This window comes from Syngnathus floridae, chromosome 19 (genome assembly GCF_059516105.1).
Source record: "Syngnathus floridae isolate MCC-2025c chromosome 19, RoL_Sflo_1.0, whole genome shotgun sequence".
NCBI classification, from domain to species: domain Eukaryota; kingdom Metazoa; phylum Chordata; class Actinopteri; order Syngnathiformes; family Syngnathidae; genus Syngnathus; species Syngnathus floridae.
Genome location: NC_142431.1, coordinates 6242695 through 6259054, shown reverse-complemented (window position 1 = coordinate 6259054; position 16360 = coordinate 6242695). Strand labels below are relative to the sequence as shown.

The window sequence follows — 16360 nt, the reverse complement described above, 5'->3', positions numbered from 1 at the left end:
TTTTCAACAAGCCCACACAGTGTGAAGAAGCCTCCCAGCCAAACGATACAACAAACTGGTGTCATGTTTTCATCCGAACAAGTTCAGCCAATGAACTTTGTATAAAAAAAGTTGAAAAGTGTTTTAAATCATATCAGAAGAATTCTACATCAGTAATACAGATTTTACTGGTTGTCTAGAAAAATTATTCTTTAATTACTACTGTAAAAATATTACATTACTCTCACTGCATGTACACCCCCTTCCCAGTGTGTTCCTAATACAAGTTGGCTTTTTCTCTTTTTGTAGTGGATGCATTTTGCATGAAGTGGATCAAAAGAGCCGCCTCCTCATCTGATACGCCTTTAAAGCCTTTGCAGAGTTCAAAGTCCGTTGCCCACCCTTGGACTCGGTTCCCATTCCTGCCAGCCTCCTAAAGTCAATGAACATTGGCATAGAATCTCTCTATATAAAACTGTCAACATTTGAGGTGCCAAAGGAGAAAAGAAAAAAAAAATCTTGAGGGTGCCAAGAGAAAAGAGCAAAACAAATAAAAGCCAAAACTACTCCAAGAGCATTCTTTCTCCTTCCTGCTGCCGCTTGCTGAGCTTTCCACTTTCAACTTTTAAAGCCCTCGCCGTAACTGCTGAGGTGTGCATCCTTTTGTTTCTGCACAATCGATAAACACAAATGGAAAAAAAAAGACGGCTAAAGAAGCGAATAAGAGGAACATAAGGCAGAAAGGTGATTCTTGTGTGGGCCAGCGAGAATGTCGAGGGCTCGATTGAAGTACACTTTCATGGGAGCTCATTTTAGCATGCTTCTAGCGTAGAACAGCCAGAAACATCCCTAATATTCACAACAGATTTTTGATATATATGACCATTTCCAAAAGACTAAAAGACAAAGACAGAAGACAAGAAGGCACACTCACTCATACGCACACTGTATTTTATGTATCAAGTGTTTCTTTATCCATGTGCAAACATGCTTTCCTGCTTACTTGTGTTTGCATATGGCCTTGTTTGTTTACGTTGCTGTTGTGTGTACATGTGCTGCACAGTCCGTGTGTGTCTGTATGTGAATGGGTGTGTGCGTGTGAGACTGAGGTTAGTTGAAGTGCAGAGAGAGAGAAGTGTGTCATCACTTCTCTGGTCCCTCATGACTGCTGTTTGCAGCCAACTGAAACACCATCACTGCCATGACCGACAAACACACACACACACACACACTACCACAACCCCCCCTAAAAAGAATACACACACACGGGCTTTTGATGGCGCTATTTCACTTGCCAGAGTATAAAGATACACTAAAGGATCGACTTGTGCAGTTCCCTTGGGTTTAGTCGACACACGCATCATATTATTGTCTTACACACACAAAAAAAACCAACAAAAAAACAACATCCAAGTCAATCTTGGTGATGACAGGCTGACAAATAACATTAGCGCTCATGAGGCTAACGCTATTTGATGGGGATGAGTGTTTTAGAGGGCTAACAAATGCTATAAATAATAACCAAAATGGATTTAACGCTGAAAAAGATGCAGAATGTGCCACATAAGGTATATCAAATAACCCTAGTTTATCATTTGTATTACGCGCCGATATTGTGATTTCTAAATGTTCATAAAGACAGTCAACGTGCAAAACTTGCCACCGGGGAGCTAGTGAGCATGCTAACAAGCCCCAAAAAACATCTCAAACTGTGATAGTTGTTATAAACAACCATTTCTATTTGTACTTAAAGCTGCAAAGTTAGGTCAAATAAATGAATAAAAAGCTAACAAATAACACTAGCGCCATGATGATAAAAGGAAAATGGGCTAAATGTGCCACAGGAGGTCGTGAGCATTCTAACGGGCCTCGGAAAAAGAGATAAGACCACAACGCGTCTCGTTAATAACCATTGTATGCTAACCGGTCCCTAGAAGACATCTAAGAAGCACGATAACCATGACACTTCTAAAAGCTGAAATGTTTGTAAACTAAAAGTTAGCGCCATGAAGATGAGTTGGCTAACGTTGCCAACAGCACTAATCACGGTTGTTAAAAAAACAAAAACAAGTGTTGGCATTACTACACAGTTGTACAATGCTTACAAAGAGCATCACAACATGGATGGACTGAAAAAAAAAAGTAAAATGTGCCAGGGGAGTTAGTTAGCCCACTTACGAGCATGCTAACACGAAGCAGGTGAGCGGATTAAGCATATTTATCGACTTTTTGCAGACACCCAACATTTATTCATGAGGGCTAATCATTCAGAGTGACATTTTACAAACACTGGATGACACTTTCTAACACTCTTTAACCTGCCGCCAGGATAAACATTGCAATTAGCCTCCGGTCCTTGCATCAAACATAATTGAGCTCGTTGACTAGTGCGTGTAGAATGAGAAGAGGGAACAATCCAAATCATACAACCACACAAAATTATCTGCTGGCCAAATCCATCTGCATTACAGATCCACAGATTATGCTTGATTTCCAAAATGTTCATTTATCAATGCGGGAAGGGCAAACAAATGACAAAAATCAGGGAAGAGATCGAATCTGCATTTTTGCTCAAGAGTGAAATGCAATTATAAAGCGAGCTACGACACAGCAAATAAATTACAGCTCCTTGTCGGTTTGTGCTTGTTTCTCACTGAAGTCTTCCAGAGAGTCAGATTGCATTTTTCTTATCTTTCTCTGTTATTTACGGTTGCCATCATGTGCTATGACAAAGTCAGTGCGACGGCAGCATATTGAGCAAATCTAATCAACATGACTGTTAGTCATCTAGAAAGACAGAGCAACCATTTAGAGGCACTGCTGTTGTTCATTACCAACTATCGAGTTAAATTGCAGCCAGGCTTGTGCAGGATCACATTCAATAGCCCAAGTTGATTGCCAAATCTTATTCTGATAACAAAATGAGCTTGAAATGGAAGTCCGTAACCCTAAGACAAGCTTGAAACCCGAATAATTTTCCCGTAGCAATCCGAACCTTGACACAATGTCTCCCTCTCTGTTCTTGCGCGAGCGCTCCTCTCGTCTCCTTTGTGTGAGGCTGTGAATGGGCGCTTTGACCGCTGACACATGAGCAACTTGAGTCCATCGTCGGCGGCCAGATGAAAAACACACGCAGACATGTTTTACTCTTCCCGCAATGGCAGTCAACAGCAGATTAGATCATCTTTAGTGTGGAAAACTCCCTATAAAACGTTAGTTAGCGGACCTTACTGGACTTAATCAAGCGTAGTACAGAGGTAGCGCTTAAATGCCGACATAAATGGCGAAGTCCAACACAGGAATATGAAAACGCTTCTGAAGCGTGAGGAGCATGTCATTAGGTAGATTAGGAGAGGACGGAAGCCCGGGCTCCTTAAAGGTTGAGCTTCCCTGTCTTGAAACCCTAATCTGAAACCACAACTGCGCCTCAAACTCTCATTTGAAATGCCCTGGCTTGAAACCCTAACGTGAAACCTGAACTCATGCTTGAAATCGATGTGAAGGAGCTCATCGTGTCCATTTTTCATCCTTCTCTGAGTCACTGGCGAAATGACAGTACAAAAAGAAAGTTGCAACCCCGTGGAGGAGGACGAGGCCTAAACAGCGAGTGGCGGCAGCACCAGATTCAATTTGCAAGCCCAAGCGCCTTTCGCCGTCTCCACGCATTTGCCGTCTAAGTTGCGTCGGCGCTGTGAAAACCAAAGCATATATGACACGGCGGAGATTGCTCTGTCCAAAACGCAATCATCCAGAGGCGGTACCGCGGCGCTGATGAATTACCACGGCTTAGGAAAAGACAATGACTTGTCAAGCCGGCCGCCGATGGGCTGTCCGGAGGCCCGAGGGCGCCGTTGTTGCTGCGGACTCGCAACACTAGGAAAGTAAGCGGCGGGGGAAGCTGAAATACAGCTTCCACAGCAATGATGTAGCTTAGCGCTAGCTTAGCACATTATAAATGACATTAAGTAGAAAAGAAAAAACTCCTTCGTAAAATCAGACTCGTCTCGGGATGGAAAGTCATGTCGCGTTTAATTCTGGCTCGAGTTTGTCACTTGGGAAAAAAAGAGTGACATCGTGTGGCGTTTCTCCTTGCTCAAAACAGAGCAAGCACTTAAAAATAGATATGGCAAGAGGTTCGGCGCAGGGTCACTGGGAGTTGGCGGCACAGCAGTCATCTTGATAACAACAGGCAAGGTGGCGTAAGAGGAGCGACATGCCCGCCGGGCGACCCCCTCCAGCGGAGCCGCGCTAAAGTGCTGACTCGTTGCGGGCCGGTGGAAATACGCGGTGGTACGAGCCCCTTCCCGCTCATCAAATAGTAATGGGCCCTGTGCTGCGGTCAGGTTGCCGCGGTGGGGGCGGAGGGGGATGCGGCGAGGTCACCTCACGGTCACTAAACACAACGAGCGAGTACAACGGGCACAGTTTCGGAGACAACGACATTTGACTAAATGTTCTAAACGTGTGTTTTCTTTTCGTCATGATTGTTTTATAGTGTCAGTTCGCTCGTGTCCCGGTTCCAGTTGCCGTCATTGACACACGTACAGTTTCCTCTACTTCACTACAAACATAATTAATTATTAACATATTAATCGCCTTGTCAAATGCAAGCAGTCAGGAGCAAGATTGCTTATCACAAAATAATTCACGCTAAAATCTTCGAAAAGTGTCGCATGCTAACCTGTGGCTTTTTGAATTCCGGATGCCAGTCAGCGACGTGGCCTCCTGACAGTTTTTGTACATGCCTTGCAAACACACTTTTCCATGTGTAGCGGCGAAACGGACAAATTAATTCTCGATGACACCGCATGCGTCTGAACGGTCCACGGGAGGACGAGAGTTTTTAGACAATTCCGGTCTCTATTGCTCCGTCTTGCACGCGTGCCGAAAAAAAGTAGCAGCCACTTTAAACACGTAGTCAAAAAGCGAAAGATTATTTTTATGCGGCGTGTCATGGGAAGAGACCTTCGCCCTCGCGGTAAAATCGTGCCAATTATGAGAAAGGCAAAAATCAGATGAGCTACGAGTTCGATTCTTAGTTGTAGTTATTGGTTGGACACCGAGGATAGATTTGAGTTCTACAGCTAATTCAAGTTTTGTGCTTGGAGTTCTCCAAGATGACAGCCCTGACATCCCAGCTGGTGTGCGCTTACGCTCCTCCAAACAAAAGCAGCAGGGTGCTCTGTCAACATCCACGAGGAATCCCTGTGTCTATAAAACCGGTTCTCCAGTTATTGGTGTTCGTTTTTCTTTTAATGTTTTTTTGACATCGAGTCAACTGAGACGCTAACATTGAGGCTCGTTTTGGTGCGGAGGGGCAGAAAATGAGCTCGGGGCTCACGGCTTGAGGCAGAGGGGGCTCGAGGCCATCCATCTCTGCTTTCAGGAGTGTTGACAAGGTCACAGTCCCCCGGGTGCGAGCCCTTGGGCCGTAACCACGGACACGCAGACAAACTAAGAGCTGTCACTCAAGCAAAGGCGGTCACACTAGATGGCAACGGGGGATAGCCAGACACCTGCTGTGTGTGTGTGCGTGTGTGTGTGCGTGTGCGTCCGCACCTTGGGAGATATCAGCAGACATTCAGAGGACACACCAAACACTGACTGCTGACAGTGAGGAAATGTCTTCATTGCAAAAAGGCTGAAAAATAAGAATCGGGCACATGCATGAGCCAAGTACGTCAGAGAGACTTTTTGGATTGAAAAAATGGTCAGGTTCTGGTTCTAGATTTTGTTTTTTTTAAGTGGATTCAAAGTAGGAGACGTTTTGTTGAAGAAACATTGCAGTAGTTTCCCATCGAAGGGGGGAGCAGAGTTGTGTGCTGATCTTTGACCAATCAAATTCCCCACAGAGGCGATTGCGGGGAAGCGTAATGCTTTTAAAACTTTTAAAACAGACAGAAAACAGGTCAAAGTTGAGGCCAAATATCACAATTGGAAGTTTTAACCATGTCTTTTTCTTTGTCTGGAGACGAGTGCGTTATTATCAAAAGGCAATTATGGATTTTTAAGCACAGCAGAGCATTTGTTGGAGATTTTCTCTCTTTTTTCTTTCCCGCAAAACAAAACACAAGTGCGAAGTTGGTCTGCAATAAAGACTCTACACTGATAAATAGTCTGCAATGGGGCAAAACCAAATAAATTATTCAAACGTATACCTTGCTAAAAACAACAACAAAATGAAAACAGAGGGTTTTGTGCTTCTCTTCGGCTCCCACGTTGCCATTGATCCGCTCCCTGCGGCTCCTCGCTCGCTCGAAAAGAGCGTTAGTCACCCGCAGGCCGGCGCGCTGTGTCGTGTTTTTAAGATTCTATTTCACAGCGCTCGGCAACGCTGGGCTAATCAACTTAAAATCATAAAGCGTCGTTTGGTGGTGCAAGTGAGAAAAATGTCGCCTTTAGCTGTGTTGTTGATCGTCTGGGCCGTTTGCGACGTAGCTTCATTATTAATTTATGTGTATACCGTAACGATGAACATACAGGATTCTCATCGCAGTGTGACATTGTTCTCATCCTTGGCCCAGCAGGGCTCCCGTGTAGCCAAACAAGTCTGGGCGCAACATTTCCTGTGTATAAAAAATGGGGTTGTAAGATCAATAACCCCCTCGGGCTGAGGGAGCCAATCTACATACGAAGGGGAGCTGACTCAGCGTTCAGCCTGGGGGCTTGAAAGAATGATTGCTCTACAAGCGATAAAAATGCACAGCTTTGTTGAGAACCCTCCAACGGAAAAGGACCAAGAGTGCAGTGTGTAAATAGGCACTCGCCTCATCACACATGCGAGTCGCCCGTGCGAACAAGCTCTGAGGTGACAGCCATCTTTGGAATCCTTGCGATTATTTTCACTCATGGTGTTGACTTCTAAACTGGGAGTTTTTTAGCTTCACCGTAGCTACCTAATGCTAGCATTGCAAACAGGAGCCTTGTTATTCTCAATTTTGTAGAATAATGTTACATTTTGGTTATTTAAACAAAACGCCAACCTGGTCTCATTAGCTTAGCTTGGAAGGCAACATATGGATTTTCAGTTAATCTAACTAAAAGCCCTGTCAGAAATCTGCTTAGCCGTACTTAAGCCCCTTGGGCATTTTATTCGATTGTGCTAAAATGTACTAAAATTAAAATTATTTTCTCAAGCCTCGTTTTAGTTCTAGAAGAGACATGTAGTTGTAGCAATGCTACATATGGCATCAATTTGATATGACGGGAAATCATCTGTGTCGAGGTGTCCATCATTTGAATGAAATGTCACAGCACGGTCGAAATGTAATTGCTGGCCGGCCAGGGTTAGCGCAGGTCTACAGAAAGTGAAGAAAATGGTGTGAAAACACGGTGCAATAAAGATTTTTTTTTTGCTTTCGCCCCGTAGCAGGATAACATCAAGTGTGCGAGAAAACGCCGCCGCCACCGCCGCTGACTTTTTGAGCAGCTGTCTGGATTTGAACGAGGCGGCAGATGTATTTTTTGCTCAAATGCCACGAGCCACATTGGATTGGCGGCAGTGAACATTGTTGACAATATTACATCTTGAATAAATATCAGTACGGTATGGTTTTAATTTTAATGCTACACCGAATCTCGCACTCTAAGTTTCAAGATGTAGGTATGACGTGCACTTTGTAAACACGTTTGGGCTCTTTTCCTATTTTTTTTTTTCTAAATAGAGCAATAATCCCTCATATTTTAAAGATTTGTTGCTTGGGATCATTTCTGCTGCAGCACTTTTAGGCGCTACAGAAGAAAAATCCATTCTGGTACCGAATTGTCTGTGATTGACATAATCCTTCATAAATCAGTAATGGATAATTTATTAATCATGGCCATCCTATGCAGGGTACATCTAGACAAGCAGATGAATTTAAAAAAAAAAAAAAAAAAAGGCCTGCAGCTCATTGTCTGGGGAACGTTACTGCTCGCCAGCCTTTTCCACATTCTCCGATACCAACGCCAAGGTCGTTCTCCTCCAGCAACCTGTAGCTCTTAATCAGCCGCATCTCTCTCATGGGCTCCGAGCAAGCTAGCGGAGGACGCTAACGAAACCCTGCATGCTCCACTGGGGACAAATTTGGCTTTGGTTGTCTTGGAGCAGGATAGCAAATTGCGGTACAGTAGTAATGTTGTTTTAGTACAAAGTCACAAAAAACATTAGGAAAGACTGGGGTACCTAAATTGGTACAATAAGGATCTCTCTTTTTTTTTTTTTTGCTAGCAAATTACCCTTGTGCTCCAAAAAGAGGGTGCCAAAAGTAGTATCGAAGAAATCGGTCGCATTGGAACATTTCGCAGCTTTTAATGAAAGAAATATATCACAACTATGTTTGATCCCCCAACACTAGAGTAGCAATAGTGATCTAGTCTAGCTTGGCTGTTTTGGTCAAGAGTCTAATCTAAGTCGTGATTGATTGGTTGATTATGAGCTGCGTCCCAATACTTGTGTCCACGCCGCCTACATAAACACCTGATCTCTCTCTTTTTTCGCTGCCAGTGTTTGTGCTCAATAGCCAAGGCAGACATCTTATATTGATTGCTTTGTTTCCAGTGCAGCGATACATAATTCATCAAGCCTCACTGCATGTGTGTGTGTATGTGCAGGTGTGAGTGTACAAATAGCAAAAGGGGTAAACAATCAATCAAAGTCAACACCTCCCCTTCACACAATTACCAGAAGTGTTGCGGTAAAACAAGAATGTTGCACTGTTTTGGTCCGGCCCATGCAAGATTATTAGACACATGTCATGCCCTCGCATGTGGGCAAGGAGAGTCACAGTCACTCATGCACTCTCCGATGAAAAATATACATGGCATTTTAATTGATTTAACAGGGAAAAAATGTATTTGGTGAACTGAGTTACAACCTTAGTTGTGAAAGAAATTATTCTTATAAGTCAAGGCACCACTGTCAATTAAAGTATAGGTCCATTAAAAGAACACAAAGAGTTCAAGAGTCTTGAAGTTGAAATTGGTTCGGGGCCTCGCCGGTCCCTGAAGGCCAACCATCGCAGTTCCCAACCCAAACTTGAACGCAGTTACGAATCGGCCGGTTGGCGGATCGTTTCGGATATGAGCTCCGGCGAGTGCAAACGGCGCGTCGCCCGCCATTCGTAGACATTGATTAATCTCATCAGGGACCGAGCTGGACACAGCAGTAATAAACTGCAAATTGTCTAGCGGAGCTCACATCAAATCAGCGCCACGGGCGAGCCGGGCTGCCGTTGCCGCCAAGAACAGGCATGTCTATTCTGAGCTTTAATGCGATGGAGGTAATTAAGTACGTGCTAAACAAACTCGTTTGAGCGGAATCGCTAATAAGTAATAAACAAGCGAGACTTTCTGTTCCCGCTCTTTGTCCCCTGATAGGCATATTTCAAATAAAACACGCCCACGCTCGGCGAGAGATCTTCAGTGGAGGCCAAGAATTTTGTTTTTTTTTTTTTAGATTTTCGTTGAAAGATTGCATTTACAAAAATGAACGAACACTTTTACGCCGAAAGCTTTGCTTCAAACCGGAGTGGCTGACTTCCTAGTCATGCCAGGATGTCATATTGCTTAACTTAAGCTAATGTGTGGCGCTAGTTTTAAGAACATCCAAAATGTCACTAATGGACACGAGTGCGCCCATGAAATATTAAACAGGCGGAGAGAATCTAATCCCAGACTCAATTGAATAAATGAGAAAATATATTAGATTCATTTATTCAGTGACTCATTTGTGCGCCGGTGGCGAATACCAGACTCCTACGGTCCACAGCTAGCACAAATACAATATAATTAGTTCATATTTAATTACAAGTAAAAAAAAAAATTCGTCTTAGAAATAAAAAAATGAACAAAGGACTAATTCGGGCACTATTATGCTTTGAGTATCCTCAAACCAGTCACTATCTTTTCAGAGTGCCTTATCTCAAATGAATTGTCAGAAAAAATTTTCAAAAACCGATTAATGGGATGATTAAGCCCAGAAATATATATTGTGTTGATCATCTCCTTGGTGGAGGTAATGAAGCCATCCAATAGGCAACAGAAGGACCATCCTCATGTTTTTGGCATTGGCATGTGGACGAGGTCGGCAAGGCGAGCAGCGGAGCGGCAGATGGTTCGAGAAACACTGCCACCGGCTCCGTCCAGCCCAGCTGGGTGAGTGTACTTGGCCGTACACACACATGCACGCACACACACACTGGAGCCATCGAACAATGTGTTTCAAGCACCTGTGCTCTTCCGACCATCTAAAGCGAGACACCATGACGGGAGGAGTTCCAAGCGTCGACATGACAAACATCTGACGGTCCAAATTGGAGCCCTTCACCGAAAATCAAGTCAAGGTCAAAAACCCCTGGCTCATTATTTGAAACACCTGCTTGGAAAAGAGACACGGGAAAGACGCTACATTAACAGCAATCCAATTATATTTATTTGAAGGGGAACGATCAGGGACACATAGAACATATTGCAAAGATTTGTTTTGCCTGTTCACCGAGTCCTACGCATCTACTTTTGGGGTGAACCCAAACTGACTCGTTCAGGTTTTCACATGGCGGAGTATCGAGTAGGAAGAAGACGAAGGACCGCCCGTAGGCCCGCTGACCTACATCCAGACTGAACGGGGACGATATTAGCGCGGCAATTAAAAGAGATGACAGCCGTCAGGCGGGGCGAGGTATGGCACGTAGTCTTCTCCCGAGTGTAATAGCTATTGATTTTTGGCACGGGCAAAACAACATAGCCTCGAGACAGAAAGGCGAACCAAAGAAAGGGAGCAAACAGGTGTGTTGTAAGGGGAGGCGCTCCCCGAGGCTCTGCTCCCAATTCGCTCCATAGATCAGAGGACCAACTGAACAAAATTGTTTGAAAAGTAAAGAAACAAGAGTTTTTTTGAGTGTATCCAATAATATGGCTACAACTCAATTATCTCCATCACATGTCCATTATCAGAACAGCACCACTGACAAAATGTCTTGTCATAATACATCCAACCACAAATGCTGATTCTGCGATTAAATGGGAGAAGGAAAGAACAAGGTCACACAAATGATTATCGGCTAAGATGACATCACCTGCGACAGTGAAAGTCCAAGGGCCTGAAAATGAAAACCCGCTCAAGACTCTCAACAACCTCTGGGGATGAAGACACCCTGTATGAAAATCAATAGCGAGTCGAAAGGCTTAAATAAGACTGCTGCCGACGTGCCGGACGTGCGAGATGAGAAAATCATTTTTGGAGGACTGAGTGCTCGACGTTGACACAGACAACAATGGATGAATACAACTTAGTGTCAGAATATTTCTCCCACTTTGAGGGGAACCTTTGACGTAAAAAAAAACAAAGAGGCATTTCATATTTGCGGCAGCGGCTTTCAAGCCCAAACAAACCGCCACAAAGGGGTAAAAAAAAACAAAAAGATTTGCTGGTGTTCAGTGAAAGACCAGCTGGCTCTTTTCTTCTAGTAAAGTCGTTATGAATGCGAGAGCCATTATGTTGCCTTGTTGATTTAAGCCGTGTGTCTCAAATTCAGCTCAAAGCCACACAATTTATATAATGAAAGAAACATTAAAAAAAAAACAGTCTTAGCGGGGAAATCTCAGACAAAGCAGTGTTTTACATCGTTCTCACGCTACACTACAAACAAAAAATTTTGCTTACTTTAGTCAATAAGCTACTTAGCACTTAGCCAATCCCACATAGCCTTCAGCATGGTGAGGGGCGATTGCCATTCCAGGAATGACATGTACGTACATTTCCATTCAAAACCACAGCAACAATTGCTCAAGTTGGTAACAATCGGCTTTCTGAAAATAGTCCGCCTCTTAAAACAGAGCAGAGCCCAGGACAGGGAGGCAAAAGCTAACGTCACTTTTTCCTTCTAGATTTTCCTCAAAACACCCAGCCAGCGGTTGTGGTCCACGGTAGCTGAATAAAATCACTTGTCTCAGACATAGTAAGAAAGACGCTCCTTGTAATACATGCCAGATGCATTGCAGTCACTTGCCGCCGCTCTTGCGAGGCAAACTACAGGCTGGAATTCCTTCAAGCAGCGTCGTAAATCATCCGTGATGCCTCGCACGCTGCAAAAAGTGGCCATTTGCGCGCATTATTAGCCTCAGCGGCCTGGATATGTTGCTCGGACCCCCCGCTGTGCACCGGTATGTGTCCGCCTCTTACGATTCCACGCTTAAACACGCAACTCCCCAGACTTCCACGCTCTCCGCATTGCACATTTGAATTTCAACAAGGGCCGGTTAACTGATGAGGGGAGCTCTTATGAGGGAAAAACTTGAGCTTCCACACACCTCATGTTGTTAGCCTACCTTGCAGCAAGTTCAAGGGTCACCTCATTACCACCACCCTAACCCCCCCTGCATTGGCTATATCTACAATTATGCTTTGTCAGCAGCTTAGAAAGGGAATTTTTTTTTCTTGCCGGGTAATGCAATAAGTGCCCCCCCCCTCGCATTGTCTAATGTGATCCAAAGACACTCATACAAAAAAAAACTTTAGACACAGCTTTCTATATAATGCTACGCACTAAAAACATAATCATGCATTAAGCCGCATATCATGAACGCATTGTTACACAATAACATTAAATTCAGCCAATTAAACCAATTATTCATTGGTTAATTGTTTCTCTCATTGAATAATTTGTTATAGGTATAATAGAATAATTAGGTTAAAATAAATGTAAAGCTGGCCCAAATATCTGTTAACCTCAAGCACAAATTTTACCAAGCGGCTTCCCAACTGTGAGTTTAAGGCAAGACTGAGGTAGGCCACGTTTTCCAAAGTGCCCTGCAGTTGTTCAACCATGGCGGGTCCGCGGCGTGCCTTTGTGTGGCGGATTTCTGTTCTGTGTGCGACCGGCAGAGCCACTTTTCCTCACGGCGGCGTCTTGTCATCTGTCATTACGTGAGGTAAGCAGCGAGAATGATGAGGCCTGACAGCTTCGCGTCGTCGTCTGGGGTCTCAGAGTAAACAGCGGGCGCCGCGGTGATCATGACCGTTACTTTCCAAGGTGTATTATAAAAGAAACGGATTGTGTCTGTCAACGCCAGGCCTGCCGCTGAGTCGTTTTTAACCTTTTGGGGTTTGGACATCCTGTTTATATCTCAATTTTAGCGGCGAGGACAAGACAATTCGAGAAACCATGATGCCGGTTGTAAGGGCTCGCGTGTCAACTTGTACCAAAATTAATTCAAGTTTTAAGACAATACTGAGAACTTGCTTGACCATAAACCTCATACATTAAAAAAAAAAAAAAAAAAACATTTTTGTTTTTTTCAAAGAATCCACAAAATGGCCGCAAAATATCGCTTTAGCATCATTAGCATGTTCCGCTTTATCGCGTCTTACCTTTGGTCTCTTGTGGATGACAGCGATGCTCATCACAGACAAATTACATCCGGCGCGTATTCTCGTCACACACCTGCGGACACAACAAAACTTTATGACGTGACATCGTTAACGGTTACAAATCCAAACCCCGCTGCCGCTATACTGGCGGCCTATAAATGATGACAACGAGGCACCTCTTTTGCTGAAATGGACAATCTGCATCGGGAGATATATTAGCGCAATCGTGGCTATCTGGAGACCAGATAAACGACTCTGCCGGGACCGGCGGAAGCTATCAATAAAGCTGGCGTGAATGTCCTGAACATTAGCGCGCCACGTCGGCTAATTCGATGGCGGGAAAAGGTCAAGCAGGAGGCGTACAGCTGTAGAAGTCGGAAAAGCTCTCAGGAATTGGACACCAAAGTAAAAAATGAGTGCAAGACATTAAGATGGATGGAAAAAGTAGAGACACCACTACAAAGGGACTGTAAAAAAAAATGGTAATCATATAGTAAAAACATGACATCATGGTGATAAAAATGACACCACCCCAACTGTAAAACACAACATAGCGGCATAAAAACGACATTTCGGTGTAAGGACATGACAGTGCGGTGCAGCATCACAGTGGAAAAACATGACAAAATGGTGCAAAATGACAACATCGCGGTGTCGAAACACGTCACGGTGGTGTCAAAAGCGCCATTTTGGTGCAAAAACAAGACATGGCGGTGCAAACGTGACACTTGGTCTGTGCCAGAGTGGAAGTGGGAGCGCCTTCCGCTCGTCGCCAGGCTTGCCAGGATCGTGAACAAATTCCACATGCAGCTCTGAGGAAAAGCCTGAAGAAAGCCTCACTGACGGCACACATGTCTTACTCCTTGCTTAAGACTGACAATCCACACTTTTTCCCCTCCAACACATTTCTACACCTACGCGCGAATAAAACACAGATTCAAGTGTTCTCTCTCGGGGGGTTTCTGGGAAAAAATCGGCTACAATGCAAATAAGAAGCATTCGACAGCTCAAGTTTGACAGTGTGGAAAAAAAAAAATGAGGGTGGATTGTTTTTTTTTGGGGGGGCTTGGAACGCCAGGATCTGCACATACCCGAATATTGGCAATGACAGTTTCCCGGCAAAACTTCTCCAAGTGTTAAAAGTGGAAGACTTAATAATAAGAGTGTGGAGGACGGATGGCAGCTTTTGGGATGAAGTCGTATTTCTCTCGACTGGGATGTGATGATTGTGCAGGGGGGAAAAAAAAAAAGGACAAAGTGCCTCCTGGCAAAATCCAACCCGAGGGGATCATTGCAGGCTGGAAGAATACGGCTTCATTCCAAAAAGTAAAAAGAAGTCAGGGGAGGAAAGGAACTTGTTGCAAAAAGGACCTGAGAAATTCTGAATTATTAAATGGGATGATACAGAACACTCAAGATCAGTTTCCATGATTTTCCAGCAACTATGAATTTGGACACATATACTTTATATCATAATAAATAGTCATAAAAGATGTTTTTATGCAACATTGCTTTTGTAGAAAGGAGAGAGTGAAGAAATCAAATGGCAATAATAACGACACCTGCGAGCGGCTATAAAGGAGCCCCAGCCACCTTGGGGTTGCGGTAACATTCTGAAAGTTTTGTGGAGTTTTGTGCATGTTTAAGCCACTGGAATTGTGCATCATTCTGTGTAACAATATTTTTTATTCTTTTAAAAACTAAAATCCTTGAATCACAATCGGCACCTTGCAGCGGTAATTGCTCATCCCCTAATAATACTCATGAAGAATATATATATATTTTTTTTTAATTTTCATTTACACAGTGTTCTACCTCCATTGGAATTGTGGTTTTAAATGTGTAATATTTACACAAGACACCAACGGGAAACATCACTAGTAATCAGAAAAAAACTTATCGAGCGGCAGAATTAAGAAGCCTGAGGGGGAGGGGGGGGGGGAGAAAAAAAAAAAAAAAGTGTAGCCACCATGAAATGAGAGATGCTTCCATTAAGTGCGGGCATCATTAACAACCTCATTGACTTCTCCCTATAGAAGTATATTTTGCCTCCTCTATGCACGATAAACAAAACCTCCAGTAACAAAGTCAGTTAAGTAACTTTAGCGGCTTGGACGGCCTTGCAGGGGGGCCATAAATCATCCGCGTAATGTTGCATCGACGCGCGCTGCCGCTCGACTGTGAAATATGCTAGGGAAAAAAAAGGCGGCTTTTAATCAGTGGAGGGCAATTAAGGCCTCGGAGAAGCCATTCGGGTTCGGCGCCAATGCGGACGCGCCCCTTTTAAATGTTGCTCCACCCGTCAGGCGCCGGCATCCGATATCCCGCGTACGCCCCGGACATGTCGTAAAGTGAGTGACCGCATCTGACCCTTCATGACTTTCTTTATCGACATTAAACCGTGAGTGGCTGAGTAATGAACAATAAAACCGGGAGCCGGGATGAAGTAACCGTTGCGTTTTTGTAATTTAGCGTCATCCAGCTATCTCGGAAAGCGTTTCCCAAAGAACTCATTTTACGTACAAAAACGGCAGCCATTTTACTATTTTACCATTTCATAATTTCACTTATTTTCAATTTACTTCCTTCTACATTTGCATTTATTTTAACTTTAAAAGGTACACTCAAGTTGCACGTTTTAATGCAATTCTTTGGTGCTCTATAATTTTTTTGCTATTTTTTATTATTACCTGGTCTACCAATCTAGCTCCCCCTGGTGTTCGTTGTAGCTGACTAATAAAACATAAAAAGCACCCCAGCCTCAATATGAGTTTGCATAGATAAATGTTATTAATCCCATAAGGTAAAAATAAGATTAAATCACTGTTATAAACAAGTTACGAGCGAGGTTTTCATTTCGGGTTATCATCCCATTTGGCGGTCGTTAATCATTTGTCTGCGGCGAAGGAATAAACACGTAAAAGCTTTTCCAAGCAACACGTCTCATTTGCATTTGTGGCTCTCGACTTAAGAGGATACATAAATCATTTTTGCGCCAAGGTGTGCGTGCGCATTTCTAATCGAGTCTTATTT

At 43.7% G+C, this 16360-nt stretch overlaps 1 protein-coding gene across 2 annotated transcripts in view; it reads right to left on the bottom strand.

Annotated features, from left to right (window-relative positions):
- The window catches only part of klhl29 (kelch-like family member 29), an 88532-nt gene that overhangs the window by 65610 nt on the left and 6562 nt on the right, over nt 1-16360 (bottom strand). The window contains exons 6-7 of one of the 2 annotated variants that reach the window (XM_088361170.1): nt 13328-13400; nt 5539-5620 (exon numbers count right to left, since the gene is read on the bottom strand). The gene's annotated coding sequence lies outside the window, so the exon portion shown is untranslated. The remainder of the gene's footprint in view (nt 1-5538; nt 5621-13327; nt 13401-16360) is intronic. The other variant, XM_088361169.1, reaches the window with a different exon arrangement.